General features: G+C 35.0%; 1 protein-coding gene across 1 annotated transcript in view; it reads left to right on the top strand.

Moving 5' to 3' along the window:
- Positions 1 to 1087: 1087 nt before the first annotated feature.
- The window catches only part of LOC139780135 (inactive dipeptidyl peptidase 10-like), a 199573-nt gene continuing 176354 nt past the window's right edge, over positions 1088 to 24306 (top strand). Inside the window, exon 1 of the mRNA XM_071718636.1 lies at positions 1088 to 1132. The gene's annotated coding sequence lies outside the window, so the exon portion shown is untranslated. The remainder of the gene's footprint in view (positions 1133 to 24306) is intronic.

The raw sequence follows: 24306 nt of genomic DNA, 5'->3' as shown, positions 1-24306 counted from the left end.
CGTATCAAGTGATCGGTGTAAACTAGACCATTATAACTCAGTCGTAGTAATTTCTATTTTCATAAAATAATTACCCTTTATGAATTAAATTAATAGAATTTGTGATAAAGCAGGCTTCGCGAAATGTTTCACTTATTTTCGTGTATTTGCTAATTCAAAGCTAAATTTTTATCAAGAAATAACATCTCGTATTATTAGCGTGTCGGTCACGTTTCAGGAGTTGATTTCGAAAAAATATGAGGTACGTAGCGAAACGCGGAAAACCGATATCCCCCATCGACGTTTCGAGGACGTTTCACGGCTTCGCGGCGCGGGATGGGCGACGTGGGCGGATGAGGGGGAGGATCGCGATGCGCAAATGCAAAACCATCTCTGCGAATTCTATTCAGTGCATCTGAGGCGAAGATGAGAGCGGCAGGTGTGTGAGTCGCGAACCGTTTCCCTCGAATATGGATCTTCTCGACGAATTGCAGGTTCACCGCAGCCGCCACGGCGCGCGGCGTCTCCGTGGCTCGCGAGCTAGAAAGCGTCTTCGTAGCGCAACCGATCGGGATGATTGGATCGTCGCATTCGCCTGATTTTAATGAGACGTTCGGAGAAATAAGGGAAAATGAGGAAGAACAGAATACTAATGTATCGATAACGATCGGGCTTGTTTAATATTTGAAATGGATCCTGGAAAATCTTATCACACGTTCGCACGTGTGGAATATATTTTTTTGTTTCTCTCTTAGAAGTAATGTTAATATATTTATTTAATATTGAATGCATTTAATATCTGTTAATTTAATGTTGAATGAATTCTTTGTTTGTATTTTATTCTACTCTGTTTTATTATGTATAATGTAGTTTGCGTTGCGAAAAGTTTACATTTCACTTCCCGACTGTAAAAAAGTTTTATTTAATGTTTAATATGTATTTTATGAATTGTGCAAAGCAAAATATCCAACAAAAGATGATTATATGTATTTAATGCATTACATCAACACCAACAACTATAAATTTAATTATTATAATAGTTTATATTTATTAATCGATTTTTTTTCTCTTAATAATTATTTTTCTCTTTGTCTTTTTACAGGTAAGTGTCCATACTGTAACATACGGCAGACATCATAGCGGTACACTATCGGTGAGTGTGATTAAATCGAAAAGAAAAATATGAAAAAAATAACCCGCAAAAATTAGATTACCAGCACAATGCAGCTATGAGAATAATCCGAGTCGCGGAAGGGATATGTAAATAAGCGCAACTTGAAATGAAAATAAATCCCATTGTTTTGACGAAATATTTCTGAGAACGGGAATCTTCAATCGTTGATTATCCAGCAAATGTTGCTTTTCAACTGAGAGATCTAATTTTCACAATCAACCAATTTCTCAGCCAGTAGATAACATAGTTTCGAGAATTAAATTTGCGGGACTCTCTTCGGAAATGACAATAGACGCGAGACTCATTTCTGAAGTTGCTGTTACGTGAAATTAATTGAATCTGAACAAGTTGATCATGTGGAATTAACTATTCTCTTCGTACAAATAAGTTACGATTATTACAATTTACCTTCGGTTTTCTGACTTACTTCCTTTAAAATCACTTACCGAAGCTATTATTCTTGCTGCTTAACCTACTTATTATTTTTTTCCCCCACTTTTCTGTAGAACGATCAAATAAATATGATATCAGATAAATACCTATATTTTAAACGATTTCTCACACACACACGAGCAAATGTATAAGCTTGAGTTTTATTCAACCACAAATATTATTTAGACAAGAGTATAATATTTATTATATTAAATTAAACTATATTAAATATTCGTCGCTGGGCACAGCAACAATAATCCCAAGCATGATCTTAACATGTTTATATTATTATTATTTATGTTAATACTAATTAATGTAAGTTCTACTTTGACTAATTTCTTCATCCGTTACCGTAACAAACGATACGATCGTGCAAGCACAAGTACTTTTACATATATATAGAAACACCGCGAAACTAGAAATCGTTTTGACGCAAATCGTCCACTTAATTTCATTCTTTCGGGGACATGCCGGAGCGAAATTCCCTAAAGATCTTTCGTACATGATATCGTCCCGAAACGAGACAAAAAGAAGGAGGCAATTTTCTTTTCCGAATCCTTTGGACGGTGCTCCGAAACAAGAACTCGTTTCTCCTCTCCCTGGGCTGCCTACCACGCGCGCCAAGAATACCGCTCTATTTCCGCTACGGCGTCTTGGTAGGTCCGAATTACTTCGACAGTCATCTCTCTGTTCGGCATAAACGGAAACCTAATTTGTGCCACGGTGATAAACAGCCTCTGGTACACCGGTTTCCGGCGGTGAGAGAGCACAAAGAGAGAGAGGAAGGAGAGTTGGAAGTATTCGCCCGAGAGACGCGGCACAGGAAGACACCGTGATAATCACCCATTATACGTCGTACGCTACCGAACAATTAATTATGATCGAGGCCATCTTTACTTTCAGTTTCTTTTGTCATTCGAACCCCCCGTCGTCGCAGAGGCTCGCTTCATTATCTCCCGGCCTTTCATCAAACGGGTCTTTATCTCGTTTCTGTCAGTCAACATCAGCGTAATATTGCGCTATAGAATTTGTAGATTAATAATTATTCCGGAGATAGACGAGTCAGAGATTATAGCGGTCGTGCAAAATTGGCAAACATTTTGTGGTAAAAGCGGAATTATAAAAAAAAAAGGAAACAAATTTATATTCCACGATAAAATTTCTCTAAGGTAATCGTGGATTACAGAAACAAGGTTTTTTTTTTCTAAAAAAGCTAAAATATATACGAAGTTGCTGTGAAAGAGGAACGTTTGTGTGCACGTTTAAAAGTTGAATATAATTAAAAAGCGTATCCAGATGTATCAGCTGTTTAATGAAATTGTTACGTGACGGGGAATTAAATTTCTTTTCTTCTGAAATAGGAAGGGATGAAAAAGGAAAATAATTGGATTGCATGGAGGACTGGGCAAGTAAGTTTGGTGATCGAAGTTTGACAATTGGAAAAAGTGGATTAGAATCCTTGATACGGAGTAAAACACAGCCAGATCAGAGGGAAGCGAGAACTTCTGCGAGCAAAAAGAAAACGAATTGCAAGTGACACTGCAGTTCCATATAGAACGATCGATCGATAAAAAGACTGACTGATAGATTTACTACTTTGTACAGTGTGTTTGCTATGAAGAAGCAGACGGTAGAAATGCGCAGAGTGTGAACGAAATAAAAATTAACGTTGAAGAAACTGAGTTTTAAATCGCAGGGGGAGTCAACAAATTTCGAACGAAAAGTAGAACTGCATTAGTTATAAAGATAAACATAATTCTTTCTCTTTTTCTTTATTTCTCTCTCTCTCTCTCTCTTTCTCTCTCTGTACATATTAATTTCAGGTAATATACATATGGACTAACAAACCTCAGGCGTTATCATTTTTCATAAATTTGTTATATAATCAGCTTATCATAACTTTATAATAAAATTTTACCAAAACACCATGGCAGCGAATTATATTTATTATATTATATTAAATGCGAGGTATTAGATTAATGCAAATAAATAAAGCAATGTTAAACAGTAGGAGTTGTGACAGATAAATGCATGGATTTTCGTATTCACAAAGTTGATCTTTCTGCAATCGCGAAAATGATGGGGATATAAATATTGTATATGTATAAAAGCTTTACGCTCTTTTATTCTGTTTCACAACGAATAATAGAAGTTTTGTGGAATGGGAGAATGTTTGACATTATTATATTTATATTTCAAGAAATTCGAGTTTTAGAAATGCGAACTTACAGAGATTCACGTTTGCTGTTCATCCTTTGTTCGTTGGTTCAGTGCGCACGAACCTTAAGGCGGTGCGCTCGAACAAAGGGAAAACCCTTGTTTTAGTATAGCGACTACAGGTCACTTAGCCTACTAAGCGAGTTTATGCATACGGAGTTTCGCGCGTCTCGCTAGAGTGGCTTTCGACGACGCAATTTGCAAGAGAAATTGCCGAAGGCTACAAAAATCGGTGTACGCTTCAAGACTTTAACAGCCATTTTGAGAGTTAAGAAACGAAGTACTATTGAATTTTATACTATATTTTAGGAATGCAAGACACACTCGTTAGAGGCAATAACTAAACTGTTTTCTCAAAATTCTAATATTTATATATTTTATTATAAATAGTATTTTTTATGTATATATAACGTAATTCTCTCTGGAATAAATTGCAACATGTTACTAAAATAGTTTTACAGTGTCATAAAAAAATTGTCTATAAAACTGCTTGAAACAACTTTTTTTATTTTAAATAGTTGTAAAAGATTTTCTTCATGAAAAAGAAAGAAAGGCTGCTAAAAGAGAGCTACATATTTATTTATAAATTATTAATTAATAATTAAATTTATTATAAAACTTTTCCCAAAATTTTAATAAAATGTAATACGATATTTGGATATGTCCGATCTAACAATAAATGAAAAGCAGCTATATATTTGCATTATGTTCGAAATGTAATCGTTTGCGCTCAAAAGATAAGACTGAATTTAATCGTGAATTTTCACCTGTCAGTGTCTATCATTACTGATCAAAGGCACGATCTTCTCTGGAATAGCGTATTATTCTGTGAAATTTATTCGTTAAATTAAATCAACCGTATAACTATAAATTATTTCTGTTAAATTACTCGCACATAGCATATTACATTCTTTTACACTGTGCGAGAAGTTCCACAAATTTTATTTCGAATATTTCCGACATATTCTTGTGATATATGAATAACGATGCATACATTGCGATTGTAAAATACCTTTCTGGAAATACGTAAAATTTTTGCTATCGGATTATAATTTTAGGTTAAATTATATTATATCCATATGGGAATGTATGATGTGCGTTTTATTTCGAAAAAACTAAAATATGTAGACTGTAGAGAATAAATCAATATCTCTGTATAATATGTCCATTTATCAATATTTACAATTATATTGATAAAAAAATTAACTTGTGTTTCGGATGATTTTCGTAATCACCACAATTACAACAAATTAAGTTTCCACGCAATTAAATGTAAATTACTTTTAAATATTACCGTTTGTAAAACTGTGATTTTCATCAGTTCAACTGTTCAATTTTTATCTTTTATTTTTTCTAAAATAATAAAAATAAAATGGTGCATTTACATTTGATAAAAGTAAAATTCTCGAAACGTGTGTGTCGATAATGATTTTCTGCGAAGCAGAGAACGTTATTAATGACATACGACGGGATCGCTTTTAAACGTTTAATAAACGTATCGAAAATTTATAATGAGCTCGACGTACGTAACCCGCGAAGTAACCTACAGGCGTAATTCGCGCGCGTTACAAATATACATTGGTAAAAGCGTTTAACGAACGTATCGAACGGCTTCGTAATTTTGTCAACTCGTGGAAGCGGCAAATATTGTCAGCTTCCCGGCCGCGCCGCATCGTGCGCGCCGAAAAGCCGAGAGGAAAGCGATCATCTCCCGGAAATTTCGAAGGGTGTCGCTATAATTGGTAATCTGTAGTTACACCCTGTCCGGGGAATAGCTGCCAATTAATTAAGCCGCGTATTCATGCCGTAAACTAATGTCACGACTAATAACTCGTCCCGTCGGAACCACGACCGCACGGTGCGCGTTCATCGGCTTAATTACACAATCGCGCGATTTATCTCCGTGTGACAGATTTTGCAGTTTTTTTTCTTTTAGATTAAATAATTTAATAATATTATATATCAATCTTGACGCGAATATCGGGAAAATTAGCATGATAAATGTAAGATTTGTACCATAATGAAAAAACTTGAATGTATTATAATTAAATGCGTTTATTGAATAACATGAATAATTTTCATATGATAACAAATAATAATACGATGACATTTATAGATATGACGAAGAATTGAAAAAATTTAGGATCCGTTATTGTAATAAATTTAGGTTTAATCTATTATCAAAACAATTAATATTATCTTCAGAACAGGAAAGAAATTCATTATGGCTGACAACTACCAAAGATTATAAATAATGCCGAAATTAAACGAAAATTTTCATTATTATTTTTGCAATCAGCTTATAATTAAATTAACCGGTGCAGAAAATAGGCATTTAAATATTCAATTAAAATTTACAGAACAATGCAGCGTCATAATGTGTAATACCGATATTCACGAATGTTTTATGTTTTATACAAACTGCTAATTAAAGTGAAAACTTTATTGTTGGAAAAAGAATGTTGCTTTCGATACGTAAAAAAAGTAGTTTACCATAATAATCGGAACGATACATTTTACATCGTCACTGATAATCTCTCGCGATGGTATTTTGTATTCTCGAGGTATTAGTCGAGATCCAATCGATTTGTCTGGACTCGCAGGGATGACTGATCCGCACAGTCATTTGGGCTTAGCGAACCCACAGAGACGCGAGCTCAACACACTGTAAACACAGGCACACATTTACACACGCACGTCATGCAACCCTCACGCATTTTTTGGTTGGCGATCGGTGGACGCGAAGTCGAATGGCTGCCGCCAGATACGGTAATAACAAACATATTTTCACAACGACAGCTCTATTTGTATCCTTAAACTGGTTAGATTAGGCTAGGCTAGGCTAGATTAGGTTATGTTAGGTTAAACTGGTAGTTTTTTAATTCCCCAGTGTACGAAGATCGTGTAAATCAACCGTCCGAACCGTGCCGAACTGAAAAGGCCGCGTTTATAACCGTCAGTTAAGCGAATCGCGTAAAATTTGTACGTGCCACTGCCGCGATTATTTACCGTATCGCAGCTCGGCACTTTACGATTTTATTGATTAATCGCGTTACGCGGCTCGGGCCCGTTTATTTCGCGGACGTAACCGGCGTGTTCATCGCCGGCGTCGTAAAAAAGTATCACCACCTGAAAAAGATCACTTTGTTACCTTTTTGCATCGGTAACCATGTTTGGCGCGAGCGTCATTTTATTTATGTATTTACCTCGCTTGATTGCAATGTTGCGCCGACTCAACTTTTCAAATGTTTTCAACGGAGGGACGAAACTACACGGCGCGCGAAATGAACAATTTAAAAAGTTGCGTAATTCGTTTGGCGCATAAACCTGTATAAAGTCCGCAGTAAGCGATTGTTGAATGAAAGGATTAGTGATCGTTTTCGATCCACGTATATCTCGCTAAATCGATATTTTTGCACGTCGCGCGCCTGTCGTGACTGAACTTTTCAAACGCGTCGTAAATATTTGCGACCATTCACGTTCCTTGACACGTGCATTGCGCAATTACGCGCACGCAATCGGGCGCAAATACGTTTGCGTTTCGTTCCGATTTGATGAAATTGCGGGGCATCCCGTTTGAAAGTTTATGCCATTACCTTGTTTACACTTTTTACGTTTATTTGATGGACTGAATAGATAAACGCAGAGTCGCCCGCTAATAGGAATAGATTATCTCGTTGAAAAGTCCGAGAAAAGATGGCCGTAATAGATACTCGAGCAAATTTACAATGTTGATTTGTCGAGGAGAGATGTGCGTGAATGTGCGGTTTTTGCATTTGATATGAGCGACGGCGTACGGCTTGAGCGGCTTGAGATACGAAGTTGATACTTCTCGTAACGTCGCCTCTCGCGGCTCGAGGATTTACGGCCGGCCGCGCCGGAAGGAAGCGGACAAGCGAATTGTTCCTCCGGGAGAAAGAGAAACGAGGGAGACCGACACTGTTTGTACATCTACCTCCGGTCTCTCTCTCTCTCTCTCTCTCTCTCTCTCTCTCTCTCTCTCTCTCTCTCTCTCTCTCTCTCTCTCTCTCTCTCTCTCTCTCTCTCTCTCTCTCTCTCTCTCTCTCTCTCTCTCTCTCTCTCTCTCTCTCTCTCTCTCTCTCTCTCTCTCTCTCTCTCTCTCTCTCTCTCTCTCTCTCTCTCTCTCTCTCTCTCTCTCTCTCTCTCTCTCTCTCCCTCTCTCTCTCTCTCTCTCTCTGCCCCGGCCGCTCTGACCAGAGAATTACTGCCGTAATTTCGATCGGACCCCGGTCTTTAGCGCCCTTCGCCAAAGCGGTTTGTGCTTTATAGGTATGCGTCCTGCCGAAAGGACGCTCCGGTTGCAAAAAGCTTTTGAGGAATCCAAATTTTATGTTTATTTCTCTGGAGAAATTAGACTTGGAGTTTAAACTGCAAACTTGACTGGGATCTAATTTTCTCACGAAATTCTCATGTTATTAGCACTAGAAATTTCATGGAAGGGCGTTAAACTCACGTGTAAGTAGCCGTTAGTAATAAACCGCGCTGTCGATATAAGATGGAAAATAATGAATGCCGAAATTCGAGGTGCCACGGCGAAAGATTTAAAAGACCAATGTCCATTTCTTATACCAATGTAGATTAACTTTAATCTCGATTTAACTTATCTTCTATCTTTCTTTAATTCTTGGAACTAGAAAAAGGTGAAAAGTAAGTTAAACCGAGATTAAAGTTAATCTACATCGGTAGAAATGGATATAGGGTGAAAGACCCAATTACTGGCATATTAAGCATTCAGTAACATTTGATTTAATATATATATACAAGCAATGATACTTTATCTTTTTAAAATATTTTTTTCAGATTGCTCCAATTATAAACTTTATAAATAAAATTAGAAAGTATAAATAAAATTGATTCTTAATTTTTAATTAATATAATAATGACCAAGCTCAATTGCACCTAATACTGGTAACCTCTAAATTTTATGTTCTTAATTCTGGCAACCAGATGAACACATTACTGGTAGTTTTTCTAACCAAACTTTTTATTCCCGACTGCTGCCGGCCGAAGGTTTGCACAACGGAGGGAATATTCGTTTCACCTAAGTATATACCTAAGTATACTTACATGACAACCTCACCAGGTGTGTCAAGCAAATTTTAAGAGAATAATAGGTATCTAATATATGTGAGAATGATAGGTATTCCGATGATCCGTGTTTACGCTCTTATCCATCAAAACAAAGTCGACATAGAAGTTTAGAGGTTATTCTGTCATTCACCAAGCTGCCAGTATTATGTTTATTTCATGATTTATGTCCATAATACTGTTGACAGTATTAGGATTTATGTCCATAATACTGTTGACAGTATTAGGAAAAACACGAAAAAGTGAACATATTACTGACATAAATAATTATATTATAAAAATTAATAATTTATTCCATATATATATTTTTTTTCTTTAATTTCAACATTATTTTATCAGAAAAATGTGTTACCGTGAGACTTACTATTCAAATTTTGCCTATAATCGATAATCTTTGCAGCTACTTTCATCTACTCTACTAATAAAAATGGACGTAACTCAGCAGAAAAATGAGTTTCTCGGACTTTAAGTATTTTTTTTAATTAGTGGATTGGCTTTTAGTTTCAGTTTATTGTTATAATAATAACCAGATTTCTTGAAGATTTTATTAAAAATTAATAAAATAATATAAGATATAGTTTTCATATTTTAAAAAGTATTTTAATTTTGATTGACAGTAATATGGACACTGTCAGTAATTGGGTCTTTCACCCTAAGTCTGTCAAAAATTTTTCCCCAACGGAAGTCACGTCGTTTCGAGCGAGTCGCGCGATTACAATGCGCCCAGGAAGCAGAGGAAAGTTTCAGGTATAAGCGTTTAAAAAGTTCACGCACGAACGCGACCGTTCATCTTGTACTTCGGCGTAAGAAGTCTTGAGCTGCGGGGCTGTATATACCCGGGGACGTCTGCAAAGACTGTTTTCCAAGTAATCGCGAGCGCGAAAGCGGAGCCCCGCGCATTATATTTACATCATCCGCCATCGAATTTAACTCGGGACAAGCGCACGTTGTTTGATCTACGGGATAGCTTCGATAGCAGCTAGGAGATATAAACCCCTCCGTATATTTTCTGCATCGTGAAAGTCACGATATGCGTCACGTAGTAATATATGGCCGCGGAAGAGAAGAGATGCGGCAGCGTACTCGGAAATGCATCAGCTCGTACAATAATCAACTATCTTTTTTTTTTTTTTACATTGATACGTACGTGATGTTTAGAGTAGGTACTCTTTTGACGACGTAAAAAATTACTGCAATTTTAATGTTTTTTTAGCTACTACGAGAGTAGCTTTTCCTAAGCTAAAGTTTCGAGATAATAACATCTTTTTGAGTCATAGAATGATTAAAGATTCTTTCAGAATTTTTGTTCAGTTTTATATTAGTTTATTTTGCGGAGGTATTTAAACTAAATTAAATATCTTAAAGACTTAATAAGGGTCCTTATGCTTAAAATTTTTATAAAAAAAGATTGACTCTGAATTGACGCGAAATCTTGTCATTGTAAAATTTATTAACTTGCAACTATAAAAAAAAAGATAAAATCAGGTGTCGTTAAAAAAAACTGTAACAGCAGTAAAGTAATGGAGTAGGTGCATTAGTTAGCGAATAAATTTTATCCGATTGAGAGTGGGATATTCATCAATCACTCATCCATCACTGTTAAGATTCGATGCAGCGCACTCGAGAATATATATCGATTCACCCAAAACCTTCTCGCAAATGCAGCCTGCTCTTTGCTCGACATTTCTTATCGCGAGTAAAGCCGGAATTCGATATTCGCATCTGCACCGTGGTATAATGTCTCGATGTTTTATGTTGGCGGCGTGTATCGTGTTCTCAAAGGTGCGGTTACATCCTAAGACGATGTTTCATGTCGCAACCAAAATACTGCGTCGTCGTTGTCCGCCTCGAGCGGAGGAACTATTCGAGACCGACCCTGACGATGTCGAGGAACTTTGAGGAAACTCAACGAGATACGGTCGTCCGTATGTGAAGCGCTATACAGGGTGTTTACTCATTGGCATATCACGACAACGTTCCACATCGAAGATTTAAACGAATTTTTATTACCAAAGTATCGAAAAATAAAATAAATCATCGAAAATGGATAGATTTGAATTATATAAACGATTACAAAAACGGTTTTCCCAAAAATGCATGATGTTAATAATAATAAAATTATTTATTCAATTTCATTCTTTAATTAATTTCAACTAGATCTTGCTTTTTGAGAATTTTATTATAAGGCAAAAATATTTTGTCATATAATTTTGGCGAGAAACTTGCACGAAAAGAAGATAGATTTAAACATTTTTGTAATTGACAACATTTTCATGGATTAATTTTTATTATCGATTGCGGTTAATGTACTGCACACTAAAATTCTTTATCTTTAACTAAAATCTTTACTACAGAAAAGACAGAATGAAATTTTATTATACATTCCTCAATTAATTTTTTGTAGTTTGAAGATAAGATCTTTTTAAGATTCGCAGAGGAGATACGATATTTTTTCTCATTTTTGAATTTATAACACACTTTCAAAGTTTGATCCTCTCATTCTGCTGCACTCTACATAGCGCGGCATTCATCGCGCTGCTTCACTAACCGGTCGGCGTATAACGCGAGATCGATGAAGCAGAAAAAGAATCCTGAACGAGTATGATCGGGTTCGATAGCGAGCGGATGACAGGGCTCTTGAGCGCATCCGGTACCCGGCTTGTTTTCCTACTTCGTGACTCCTCGGCCTGCCGACCGACATGAAACGTTTCACTGCGGCTGCTTTTCGTTGTGTAGTCGGGGACAAGAAACTTTTCTCTCTTTACTTTCCCCCCTCCGCCCTACAATTCTTCGATGTTCGTTCTCGAATCGGCAACGGCGGCGCGGTATGCTCGCGAGATTTACCTCGTACTTTGTCTTACTTAAGCTCTCTGCTTGTGTGCTTTCAGTAAATTAAAAGACTTTATCGTTCACACCGCGCGCGCGAGCGTTCCGTTCGGCGAGTAACACATCTCTTCGCGATAAAATACGGTAATAACTAACGAACGAGCGTGATCAAACAAGTACCGAGTGACAAAGAGGGCATTGAGAGTGCGATTATTAGTGTGTAAATTAACGTTATAACAATCTTTAATTATTATTAATGAAATACATAATTATAGGGGAGACCGGGGCTAAAAGGTCAACGGGGTTGAAGCGTCAAATCAAATATCTCGGAACCTGTATATTGTGTGAACTCGCTATTAACATTGTAAACGCTGCTTATGGTACCCATGTGACCAACGGAGTTTCGGCAGGTTACCTGCCGTATTATGATTTTTACGAGGACAAACGTGTTTTCGGAAGGTGAAAGTTACATTTTCTGCGCGTGGAAATTTTGTAATATCTGCAATAATATTTGCTCTCCAAATCTCGAGGTACGTGATTATAAAGAGTAATGCATGCTGAACACGAATCCAGTGTAGTTTTTTCATTATCGTTGATGTCTAATATTTCGTGGGCGATCAAACCTGAAACTTGTGTTTGGGGCTAATCGGTCAGTAAGCAGTCCAGATGCATTTCCAAGGCATTTCCAGGCTCATTGCATATGGAATATGGATGAGACGGGAATTACAACCGTTCAGACACTGAACAGAGTCATCGGACGTCGAGGAGTGAAACAAGTCGGGCGAGTGACTTCTGCGGAAAGAGGAACCCTCGTAACTATTTTTTAATAATGTTTCGCATAAAAATTTTAAATAAATTTTTATATTTTTCTCTTAAAAAACAATTATTAAAATGTATCCTATCATTTTTCAGGATTAGATGTACGTATATGTATTGAAAATGCAGTGTGACGTTTAAACCCCGGCATTTTTGAGATTTCAATTTTTCCACCGTTGTCGTTTTTGCTCTATACCGGTTAAACAAAGCGACGTAGACAAAAATTTCCTATATAAATTTTGTAGCTAAAGGTTCACTCTTTACAGTGGTATACCACTTTTAACTAAAATTATTTATTTTGTTGTTAAAAATCGGCACCGAAAAAAAACTGACCTTTTAGCCCCGGTCTCCCCTACATCAGATGTTTCGGCTCTGCTTTGAGCCATCTTCCGATATGATCACAAGTAAAATAAAATAATTTTACGCTCTCTGTTAAGCCTCATAGATGAGTGCTTCAAGATTGGACGGTCTATAAGTAGTATATTTCACACGAAGAGAATGAAATTTCGGTTAATGATCATAGTTTGTAATATGACCTAAACAGACATGACATTTAACTGACAAATAAAAAGAACTGAAGTCAAATCACGAAATAGTTCAGAGAGTAAAAAATGCAGCCGTGGTAAAACATTGAATCAGATTTTAAGAGATGGTAATCGATAGAATTGAGATAATGTTACAATCAAAAGACGTTATTTAAAATGAAAACTAAATTGTCCGGATAACAAACAGTAATTCAAGAAAGAGTGTGATGTGTGCTTTGCCATACATTTGTGAATTTTTTTACTTTCAGAGAGTTAAGAGGCGTTCTTTGTGTCCGTGTTTGACTGCGTTAAAATTGGAGAAAATTAAATTTTCACGCATTCTATCGTTTAATCTTTAAAATGTGTAATATTATTCTGTATCAAGATGAGAGATTGGTAAAGATTAATTAAGCATACAGTACTATGAAGTAAATATTAATGTTACAATAATGTAGGCACAAGTAATGCGGCCTGTAATTTGAATTTTTAATTAAAGCATGCAAGTGCTATCTATTAGCGCAAAATTACATAACATTATGTATTCAGGTAATTAGAGAACTTGCTACTTATACGTTACGCAGAATTATATAGAGAGAACATAAATCTGCGTCATGTCAGAGTGTCTTAACTTTAATGCCTTAACGATTAAGATATAAACTTCTTCCGCAAAGTCAACAACAGCTGAGTTTAAATTACGATGTTAGAGATGCGAATCTCGTGCTTGTTGTCGGGAGCATAAAGAACGATGCATTTTACATGCGAACGCTGCAGGAGCACGACGGAAATCGATAATACTTACTGTAAATTAGCGAGTTTATAATAACAGCGCAAAGCTCGGGTCCGATATTAATTCAATTTCCGTGTTGTTAATGATTAATTCGGGTCTATCTGGTGCAGAAAATCCCCTTTCTTTTCCGTGGATAAATAAAATTGTCATTCTAATTTAAAAAATTATTATATACGTTTATTAACAGATTGAAGCCAATAAATCCGCTTAATTTGATGTGGTTTATAACGATCGCGATCGATTAGGAATATCGATCCGACGAGAAGAGTATCCTTCGCGGTACAGGATGTGCGCCATAATGGCACGCAATCACTCACACAAATCTTCCACGAGGCGAATCCTCGTGCCTTTGTCCATCGGACAATCTCCGACAGCTGTGCGCGACGGGTAATCAACTTGCATAAACACGCATGCATAGCTTATGCATGTAGACGAGGAACGGAGTGTCATGAGGGATGCTTGCCGTTGCAACTGATGTGGATCGGCCGAACTGGGATGCGGATCGGCGATGTGCATTCTGTCGCAGGAATTATGATTCGATCGCCGATATATAATGCATATCGAAGTTATTTTTGGAAAACTGGTTTTTGACAGTATAAAATAATTACGAAAAGAATTTGATACATTAATGTAAATAACTTTTGAAATGATTACTTCTGTCAATTATTTTTATTTAAATTTTATTTTAAAAGGAGAAAAATATAATTTAAAATTTCATTTAAAAAATAGAATAAAATTACGTGCGCCTTATTTATAAGGAGAGGATTCTGATCGAAATTATTTTGCTGCACTAATTTATTTGAATTTAATCATGATTTGACTAGTTCCGAAATGGATAGATATGAGTAGACATGGTTTCACTAGAACAATCCGGTTGAATAGTTGGCAAAGTTTTATATTAATTAATTGAATTTGCATATTCTATTATATTTTATTCAGAAGCATACCTATCGCTTTAACACAGATCGTAAATGACGAATTCCTAGATTTTTGTTAAGAAAATTTGACTTTAAGTTTTACAATCGTGTGTTTTATTTTTGTTAATTCGAACAATAATTCGGTAATTTTATTATATAGTGCCTGACAAGTAATTACAGTTTTGAGATTATTAATTAAATAAATGACAATAAACGTTTCTGGGGTAAAGAGACTTTCAAAGATTTTCAATTGTAAATATTCAATATGTGAATTCGACCGTGCTTCAGAGGGATCTGTGTTTTTATTGAACAATGTGTATATGTAACAGTGCGCACTGGCGAGCAATCTCATCAATTTCTCACTTTCTATAGTCTCATCGCTTTCTATAGTCCAATCTGTTTGCAGTAAACTTTGAAATACAATACTTGTGTGATGAATCCGCGCGCGATGTACATGATCGACGTATATGATAAGTTTCGATTGGCGGAATTAACAATTGCATTACAGCGGGGCGGAAATTAATCCGTCACGCGGAGCTTTAGCAAATTTCTACCAAAGGCGATGTATTGATACGGCAAATGCGCACGTTGCGCGCCACGCCAAGTTATGTTCTGTAATTACAGCCGCGTTGCGTCACGACATACGTAATTAAACTTTAATTGTGCAACATTGCGGATTAAAGTTGTCACAAAGATATAACCAGAAGCAGATCAGTGGAGATGATTTAGATCGGATTATTGCTCGCAATTAATTTCTCGATTAACCGAGATAACCGAGATATATCGATCTTTTCGGAATATGATAATTTTCCAAATGATAAATACATGCTTTCGACAATTATTATCTAATTATTATCTAATTAATTACCAAGTGTTAAAAATTATTTTTTATCTACGGATTTTTCCTTCAGGTTAAAATCAAATCTTTCTTATATATATAGCGAAATAATAGAACATGATTTTGTTTAATTTTTGACTTTAATTATCTTGGTAATTGAACATTACAATAAAATTCTATTCATGCTTTTGCATGAGTAAATCTTTTAGCATATTTTCCAGAGATGATTTTATATGTATAATCATTATCTTTTTAATAAATTTTTTTGATATTTTGTCTGATTACGATTTATAACATATTTTGTTTTTAAACATGGTCTGATATTTACAAATGGTATCTGCATTGAAACTGCGAATATTGATCGATATACAGATAAAACATTCATCGCATTTATCTGCAAAACACATAACAGAAAATGTTTTTATAACAGAAAATATTTTTTAAAACAGAAAATAAAAGAGATTACAATTATAATATGTTATCTGAACATTAAAAGCTAGGAGATAAACAATTTCGCGAATTATGATTTAAAATTGTAAACAACAAACTCTCGTGCTTTTCTCCATTTATTTTCTCAGAATCTCAATTGGATGTTTCAAATTAAGCGGTCACTTTATCTTGATTGACATTTTTGTGATATTTAAAGTTTTGTATTCATTCGTAATTATACAATCGCCATTTATAGAATGTCTCGAAAACTAGTGTGTAGCGTGCCGAAAGCGGCAACTTTATTGTTTGGAAAATCTCGCGCAGCAAATTCCGCAATTGAGCGAAAGCGGGATTTACATTCTCTCAGTCAGTGACCAGCTCCGTCTGTCAGAAACAATCTGCATAAGCGTAATCTCGTAATCACGCGCGCGACGGTTGAGTCGAGAAAATAATGCAAGGACTACTATGCGCCGCGCTGCGCCGTGCGCCTCGAACGCTCGCGGGGGCTGACCCCGTTTGTTCCTACAAACGGAATTAACCCCCAAAAGGGAATCTGCATATTTCTGCATCCGAGAGCTTCAGAGACGCGGGGAAATTTGTTGGCGAAATCACTCGCCGGCATGTCTACCGGTTCTTGCACGGATGCTCGACTCCAGAAATCCGCACAGAGTCTGATTTAATGCAAAAGATGGAGGGTGCGGAGTATACCGGATTTTTGTATGCCGAGTGTAGTACCGTGCTGCAAGAAGAAATGGAATAATTGCTTCTACAAGCGAGAGTAAAAATAAAACGTTTAATTATTTATTCGGCTGAGTTATGCGTTAGATGGCACAAGCGTGTTAGACGTAACGCTCCTCCGCACGCGGCTTATGCATTCCATCTTCTAATATTCTTTAAAAATATGTGTGGTTACGTCTTTCAATCTTAAAGTTCGAAGAAAACGTTACATATTCACGGTAAAAGAAACATTTTGTATTTGAGTGGATTTCTATCCGTGTAGAAATTTTTGTGTCAAATTTTTAACATACTGGTGTTAATGTAACATATTGTCATTGTGTTACTTTGACTTTTCTGCGTTAAGTTAATATTCAATGTTTCTAAGAGTTAAAATAACACAATTCATGTGTAAATGCGCGAATTATTGGTGTGTGGTGGTGGTGGTGGTGGTGGTGGTGGTGTGTGTGTGTGTGTGTGTGTGTGTGTGTGTGTGTGTGTGTGTGTGTGTGTGTGTGTGTGTGTGTGTGTGTGTGTGTGTGTGTGGTGTGACATATTTTATATATTAAAAATAACACCTAAGTTACTTTCCTCTCTAAGAGTTTCCATCTGTTAAATCGACATTTTCTTATGTTATATATTATAAAGAGATATCGCTGTCTTCTGTTTTTTGCAAGAAAAAGAAAAGAAAGAATACCATTTTATTTTAATTAAATTTAACATTATAAATATGTTAATTTAACATAAACTTTGCTTTTAGATTGCGTCCATTGTTTCCATCTGTTAAATTAACATAAAAATTAGAGTGGATAAATTAAGACATGTGAAATGTGTTCAGAATATAAAATTTTTTACCGAGTTTTGATATAAAAATGGCTATTTGCTTTTGCAATGGTATTTAGCAAAGTTATTTTTAAAGGATTAAAAATTCCATGCACAATATCGTATGATTTCTAATAATATTTTCGTCATGTTAATCTTTTGGAACACTAGCTATATTGCTAAATCGTTCGGAAAGTTAGATAATTTAGCAATTGATGCGTAAAATTTACGGAACAGCGTGTATATTTCGATAAATCAGAGAAAGGAAATAAGTGGAGCGTAACGAAGAGGCAAATTCCCATAAAGAGCATTGATTTAGTTTGTGGCGTGTTATATTTCCCGGTCGGCGGAATATAGATGGTGATTTCAGGAATGTCAGTCGCGCGCGCGCGCAGAACAGTTGCAGTAAAACGTTCCGTCGAGTCGGAAGCGCATAAAAATGTTAATAAAGTCGGGCATAAAATATCTTAATATTTCGTACCCGAGAAACTGGCGTGTATGCGAGAAAAAAAATTATTAAAGTCATCGCGGCCCCGCGCGCGTCGCTGGTGCCATGCCGAGATGAACAAATAAAGCGACGCGGCGTATTTTTATTCGTTCTTGCGCGTTCGAAATATCGATGAAAACCGCAGATCCTCCAGTTCGACAAGCCGTGAATCTGCATATTCGGGGTACGCGTTCGATTATATTCGATGCTGATTTCTCGTAGAATTTACACAATTTCGTATTGTGGAGTAGAATGTAAAACTCTCAATTCTCTCTTGAATAGAACTCTGGAGAGAATCCTGTATTTCTTTCTAATTTTAGACTCTTATTCGGTCTTTTCTTTTGATTCTTTATTAGCGAATCTCATGTACCTTGTTTAAATTCTGTCAGATAACGAGTGGTACATAAAATGTGTACGTCTTTAATTCCATTATTGATTAAAATTCATATTGATATTTTATTTTGTCTTGTCACGTAAATATCAAACATTAATATTATAGCTATTTATTTCAATGAAAAAATGATAAAGTCGGCTTATTCACGAAAAAGAGGATTTTTCGGATTTTCCAGATTTTTCGGATTTTTCAGTGTATACGCACAGCACACATTTTCCCGTGGAGATTTAATTAATTCGAGATAAAAAAAAATACTGCGACGCAAAAGATAAAAATCGGTCGTGCTGAACAAACAGATGCCTAACCGCTATAAAACATAATTAAAAGTTTGCCGCTTGCAGACAATTTACTATTAATTAGTCATTGCATTACTCCTTTGCGTCGCGTAAAAGTGTTGCCTACGACTCTTTCAGAGCTGTTAGCATCAAAAATAAGAAGAGTGCGGCGCGAGAGAGAACTTGGAAAAGCAGATGTCCGTAACTCTCCCTCTTTTGGTTGGTCGGGCACTTAAAAGTTACTTTGGACTTTCGCGGTCGGCCACTTTGAATGCGAGTGCAAGAAAAAAGAAATCGCGCAATTTCTTATAACTCTTTTAACCGTCCGGAAACTATGCGCAACAATCAGAATGTTGCACAGCAAAATTCTTGCGATTCGTACTGCGTGTTTTCTTGTGCATGCGCGTTTTACGATGACAAGTACACAGGATGTTTCATTAAATTTCGTCACAGAAAATTGTTATCAAATTTTATTAAGAGAACATTTACTTCAATTTTATTACAGATAGTAAAAAAAAGTGAATTGAAAAGAAAATCGACAATATTTGTAATTATACACGGTAAAAAACATTTTGTATTTGAGTGGATTTATATCCGTGTAAAAATTTTTGTGTCAAATTTTTAACATACACTGGTGTTAATGTAACATATTGTGTTATTTTGACTTTTCTGCGTTAAGTTAATATATTCAACGTTTCTATAAGAGTCAAAATAACACAATTTATATGTAAATGCACGAACTCTGGTGACATATTTAATATGTCAAAATAAAGTAAAAACACCGAAATTGTGTTATTTATTTTCCTCTCTATAAGAGTTTCCATCTGTTAAATCAACATTTTCTTATGTTACATATTATAAAGAGATATCGCTGTCTTTTGGTTTTTGCAAGAAAAAGAGAAGGAAGAATAACATTTAATGTAAGAATAACATTTTATATTAATTAAATTTAACATTATAAATATGTTAATTTAACACTTTGTTTATAGCGTCGATGTGTTATTTTCTGTTAATTTTTCACATATTATTTGTGTTATTTATTAACATATTTGCCTTCTGTTAAATTAATATAAAAATTGGAGTGGCTAAATTGGGATTTGTGAAATGTGTTAAATTTAACGAAATTTAAAATTGTGAGTACATATCAGGATATTCTCGTTCATAAGGATCGATTTCAAATATCGAGTAACATTGTACTATTGTACGTCCCACTTTTCGCTAATTCCAAGTAAATCAACGGCAATTACTATATATATGCGTATTTAACGTGAAATTATTTAAATAGGTCATATTCACTGGATTATATTTCTTAATGTGCAATTTGCGGAATCGGTATAGAGTTACTTCTGTAAAATGCGTCATTTCTGTTTCAAGGGGTGGAAAGGGAAGATGGAGATGGGTTTTCCGATTGATCTCTATATTGTCCTTATTATTTTTATCTTTCTCGTTGCCCGTGCGGCAACGGTGGACGGGGGGATCCTGTAATCAAACGAATGCAAGTTAATCGAGTCTCGCGGCAAATATTTGTCCCTACTGAATTCGCGACCACTTGCAGGAAATGCCGATTATGACTTAACGATAATCATGATTTCCCACGAGGTCAAGCTGCCGCGATCTGGTCGTCGCTGATACGTTTAACAATGGCAATAGCAATATTTGCCATCGAAAGAAAGTTATTTTATAAAAATTTGCTAGAAAATATGGCAATATTAGACGGGAATAAGAAACCTAAAATGTATGCGATAACTTCATACAAAAAACTATTAAGTTCAGCATTTCGGATTTGTTAATGTCGTTCCATTTTGTTAATGACTTCCATTTATCTCAGTTTTCTGGCTTATTTGAAAAAGGAAAGATCGCTAGCTAGGAGTTTTTTATCCTTTCTTCTTACCAACTTAGCTACTCTGGAACACAAAATTTTGGAGAGATTAGCATCAATAATAATTGTGACTTACACTTAAAAAACGAAATATGATTCATATACTTTAGTTTCCGCTGAAAATGAAATGGGATACAATGCTCGCATCATTAAGAGTTAATCTTTTCATCAGCGGCACATATAACGTGTGATTTACAGATGTGATTAATTAACATGTAGTTTGCATGTACGCGCGAGAAATTGAGGCCGCAAATGACGATGCGTATTTTGTGGTAAATTATTTTGCGCATTATTCAAAATAAAGAAGGCGGTACATTATAACGAATAATAATTAATGACAAGAATCAATGATATGCCAATAAAACGAATCACGCACAGGGATAAGCGTATCGATTGTATTGTCCACAACAGTTTGTCCATTAATTTGTGACATTATGCGTCATTGCGTAAGCATACATGGAGAAACATTAATTAATGTTAAAAGATGGAATATATAATTAGATTAATAACAGTGTATTGTTGTAATAAACATTTAAAAAAATATTTTAGTATAATTTAGTATTTTTTTACTATAAGAAAATATTGCTTTTGACATATATTTACCATTTATGTATTAAGGTGCCTTTTCACGTTGACGCTCGACGCTCATTTTCAGCAAACAAAAATCTTCTGAAATAATATCTTTTATTTATATATATGTATATCCATACAATATTATTGCTTGAAGATATTACTTGAAAATAATTAATATTTTACGTATTTCGAAGTCTATGTTTGATTGCACTGAGACGATTAACGACGATTCAGCAACGACGCTGAATATTAAACAAATTCAACTTTATTTCTTTGACGCTAGTGTCAAAGCGAAACCACCACGTTCACCTTGTTGACGCTCATTTTCAGCGTCTCATGAGTTGGCGCCCTTAGTCATAAAATTCAAATTTTTCAACTCTGCTAACTTCATGCGAAAAATGTAATTAACCTTTAGAGGCCGGGGGTGGTCGAAATATCGACCACCCAAAAAACACAATCTATTTGATGTTTTCGGGCAAAATTTGTGTGTTAAATAAGGGAAAAATAGTAAAAAAAAAAAAAACTCTTCAAGTCCTTTTCCCGGCCTCTAAAGGTTAAATGACGTTAGGGAAAAATTATTGTAATTAACGAAATCTTTGCACTATAAAAACTCTATAAAAATTTTCTATATGTATAATTGCATGAATTTTATTATATATATTTAATTATATGCCGTAAATTGTTTATTAATGCATTTGTTCAAGTACGATATTGTTTTACATTGCTTGAAACATTCATACGATTATATAGATTCTTTGTGGATTTTGACGCAGGTGCTTAGATACGATCGATACGTAGTTAGGTTTTATTATTCTGCGACAAACCGCTTCTCTCTCTCTCTCTCAAGGAAGGTATTCAGCAGGTATGCACAAATGGGATGCAATAAGGCGTAGGTGTATATATGTAGCGGAATGAGAACGAAATAACCATGACGACGTATACATTTCTGCTTAGAAGGAAATACCGTCGCGTTCTAGATAACTAAGCATTGCAGTATAGAGAACGACAAAATATTCTGGATACGCGAGTGAAATACGAGCTTTTTAAGCGTGATTTGCCTTGCATAATAAAATACTGCTGCTATTGCAATCGTCCTTGTTATTGCAAAATCATAATGTTAAAAAAAATGCGGAGCAAGAGAGATGCATTGATGAGTGTAATATAGAAAATATAAATATTAAATATTTTTATTTGATACATTTATAATTTAAGCTCAGAGAATACTTTCTAACGAATAAATTATACCCATTTAATAAGGTTGGTTTATTAAATATATCTCGATTGCGCTGATAGGGTCAAATTACACGCGCGCATAAAATCGCATAAATCAAAACTACTTATTTAATTTTGATTAAGCCCCGTGGATTATCATTAATGGAGAGAATATTGTCACCTTACATTTAAATTTTCAAATAACAGCTATATATGTTTATTTACACACAGTTCTGTGATAATTATTATGTAGGATTATATAATTTAATATTTATTAGATTTAGTGAAAATTACAAAATGGCTGGAGACATACATATGTTAATGTTATCGTTAGCTGTAAAATTTACTGTATAATATATACAGAAAGCTTATACAGATGGAGAAGACTTGTTTAAGTGTAATTTACCGATTTTAACTTTCAAATTCAAAAAATTGCATGATTTTTGCAAATTGCACATGCAGCGAAACGCAAATAAACAAGCACATTTTAACGAAGTTTTTGTTGCTACTGACAACAAAACCACTGCGTATGTTTAAACCATAGAAATCCTCTTTCACATTGTTTTCCATCGAAAATCAACTTTATGTAAATTTACAGCGTAAATGAGACATACATATGAGATATATCGCAATAATGTTGACCGTATATTGAAAGAAATGCACGAGAATTAATTGAATGAGTTCACAGAAATAAAATTTTGCTAATTTTTGACATCTAGAATAAAGTAATCTACCTTATATCTTTTGTGAAGGCCTTCTAAACAATATAAAGATATAAACCATATAAAAAGTAGCATTTCTGAACGGATATTTTATTCCTTTCTCTTTCATAATTGCTCGAAAATTGTTATCTTAAGATATTATATTTTCCATAATTCGAAAAAAATAGCTATTTAAAGAAATTGTTAATATCGTATATTATTATTGCCAAATAATTAATTAAGAAATAATGTTCTAGTAGCTGCTTGAATTTATTATTATTTCATTTATTGATTCAAGTTCGATATTTACGTTATTTCCAAAGATTCAGATTTTTAATATAATCGCTTTTAATATAATCGCCCTCGAAACCTCGGAGAAAACTTTGATCGCCGATATTAATATTGCGCGCAAGATTCTTACTTGTGCAAATGTTACAGTAATTAATAAAGCCTAACAACTTCCTCCGATAAATCGATATCCGTGCAATAACCTGCAGCTGGCTTGAAGCTTTCGATATGCGGTCGTGGTTGTGCAGAAAATTGATGTACTCATGTATCAATTTGATCATATATTAATATTCTCTCTCTTCAGATATATATCTGATAGTTTCAAATATTCATTTTGTACCGTCAACAATTCCATACGTTGACAACGTCGAGAGTTGTATTTGATGGATTCAATTGGGCCCGCCATATTTTATCGCGGCGATGTAGAAACCGCGATATTTATGTATTTGACGATTGTTAAACATATACCGCAGTTTGTAAGATTTACTGTGTCTACGTAAATGGTTTCCTCCTCACGTCCCTATCTTACGGCTTTCCGAGCCGTGCGTTACAAGATTTAGGTCATAGTGGAATAACTTCGATTACGCATATATTACTCGCGCGCCTGCACATATACACGTGAAATATACAGGACAACTGCAAATAGCAACGAAAATTCGGCCGCAGACGGATTACCACAAATTGAAAATTTACCAGTAAAAATTGAAAAAAAGATCACTGTTGTGTTCGCGTTTTATGTAGCGTTGTTTTTTTTCTTTTTGCAGAAGGAACCTATCGATTTTTATAGTTTATTTTTTTATATAAATGAAACATATTCACGTTAATATGAATAGAATATGGGACATGGTGCAAATAAAATATATTAATTTGGTCTACGAATTTTTATATATTAACGCCGATTTGTCATATATTA

The sequence above is a fragment of the Temnothorax nylanderi genome, unplaced genomic scaffold, assembly GCF_030848795.1.
Source record: "Temnothorax nylanderi isolate EJ_2023f unplaced genomic scaffold, tnyl_v1.0 TNYL_tig0264_pilon, whole genome shotgun sequence".
Taxonomy (NCBI): domain Eukaryota; kingdom Metazoa; phylum Arthropoda; class Insecta; order Hymenoptera; family Formicidae; genus Temnothorax; species Temnothorax nylanderi.
This window is presented reverse-complemented; position numbering and strand designations above follow the sequence as displayed.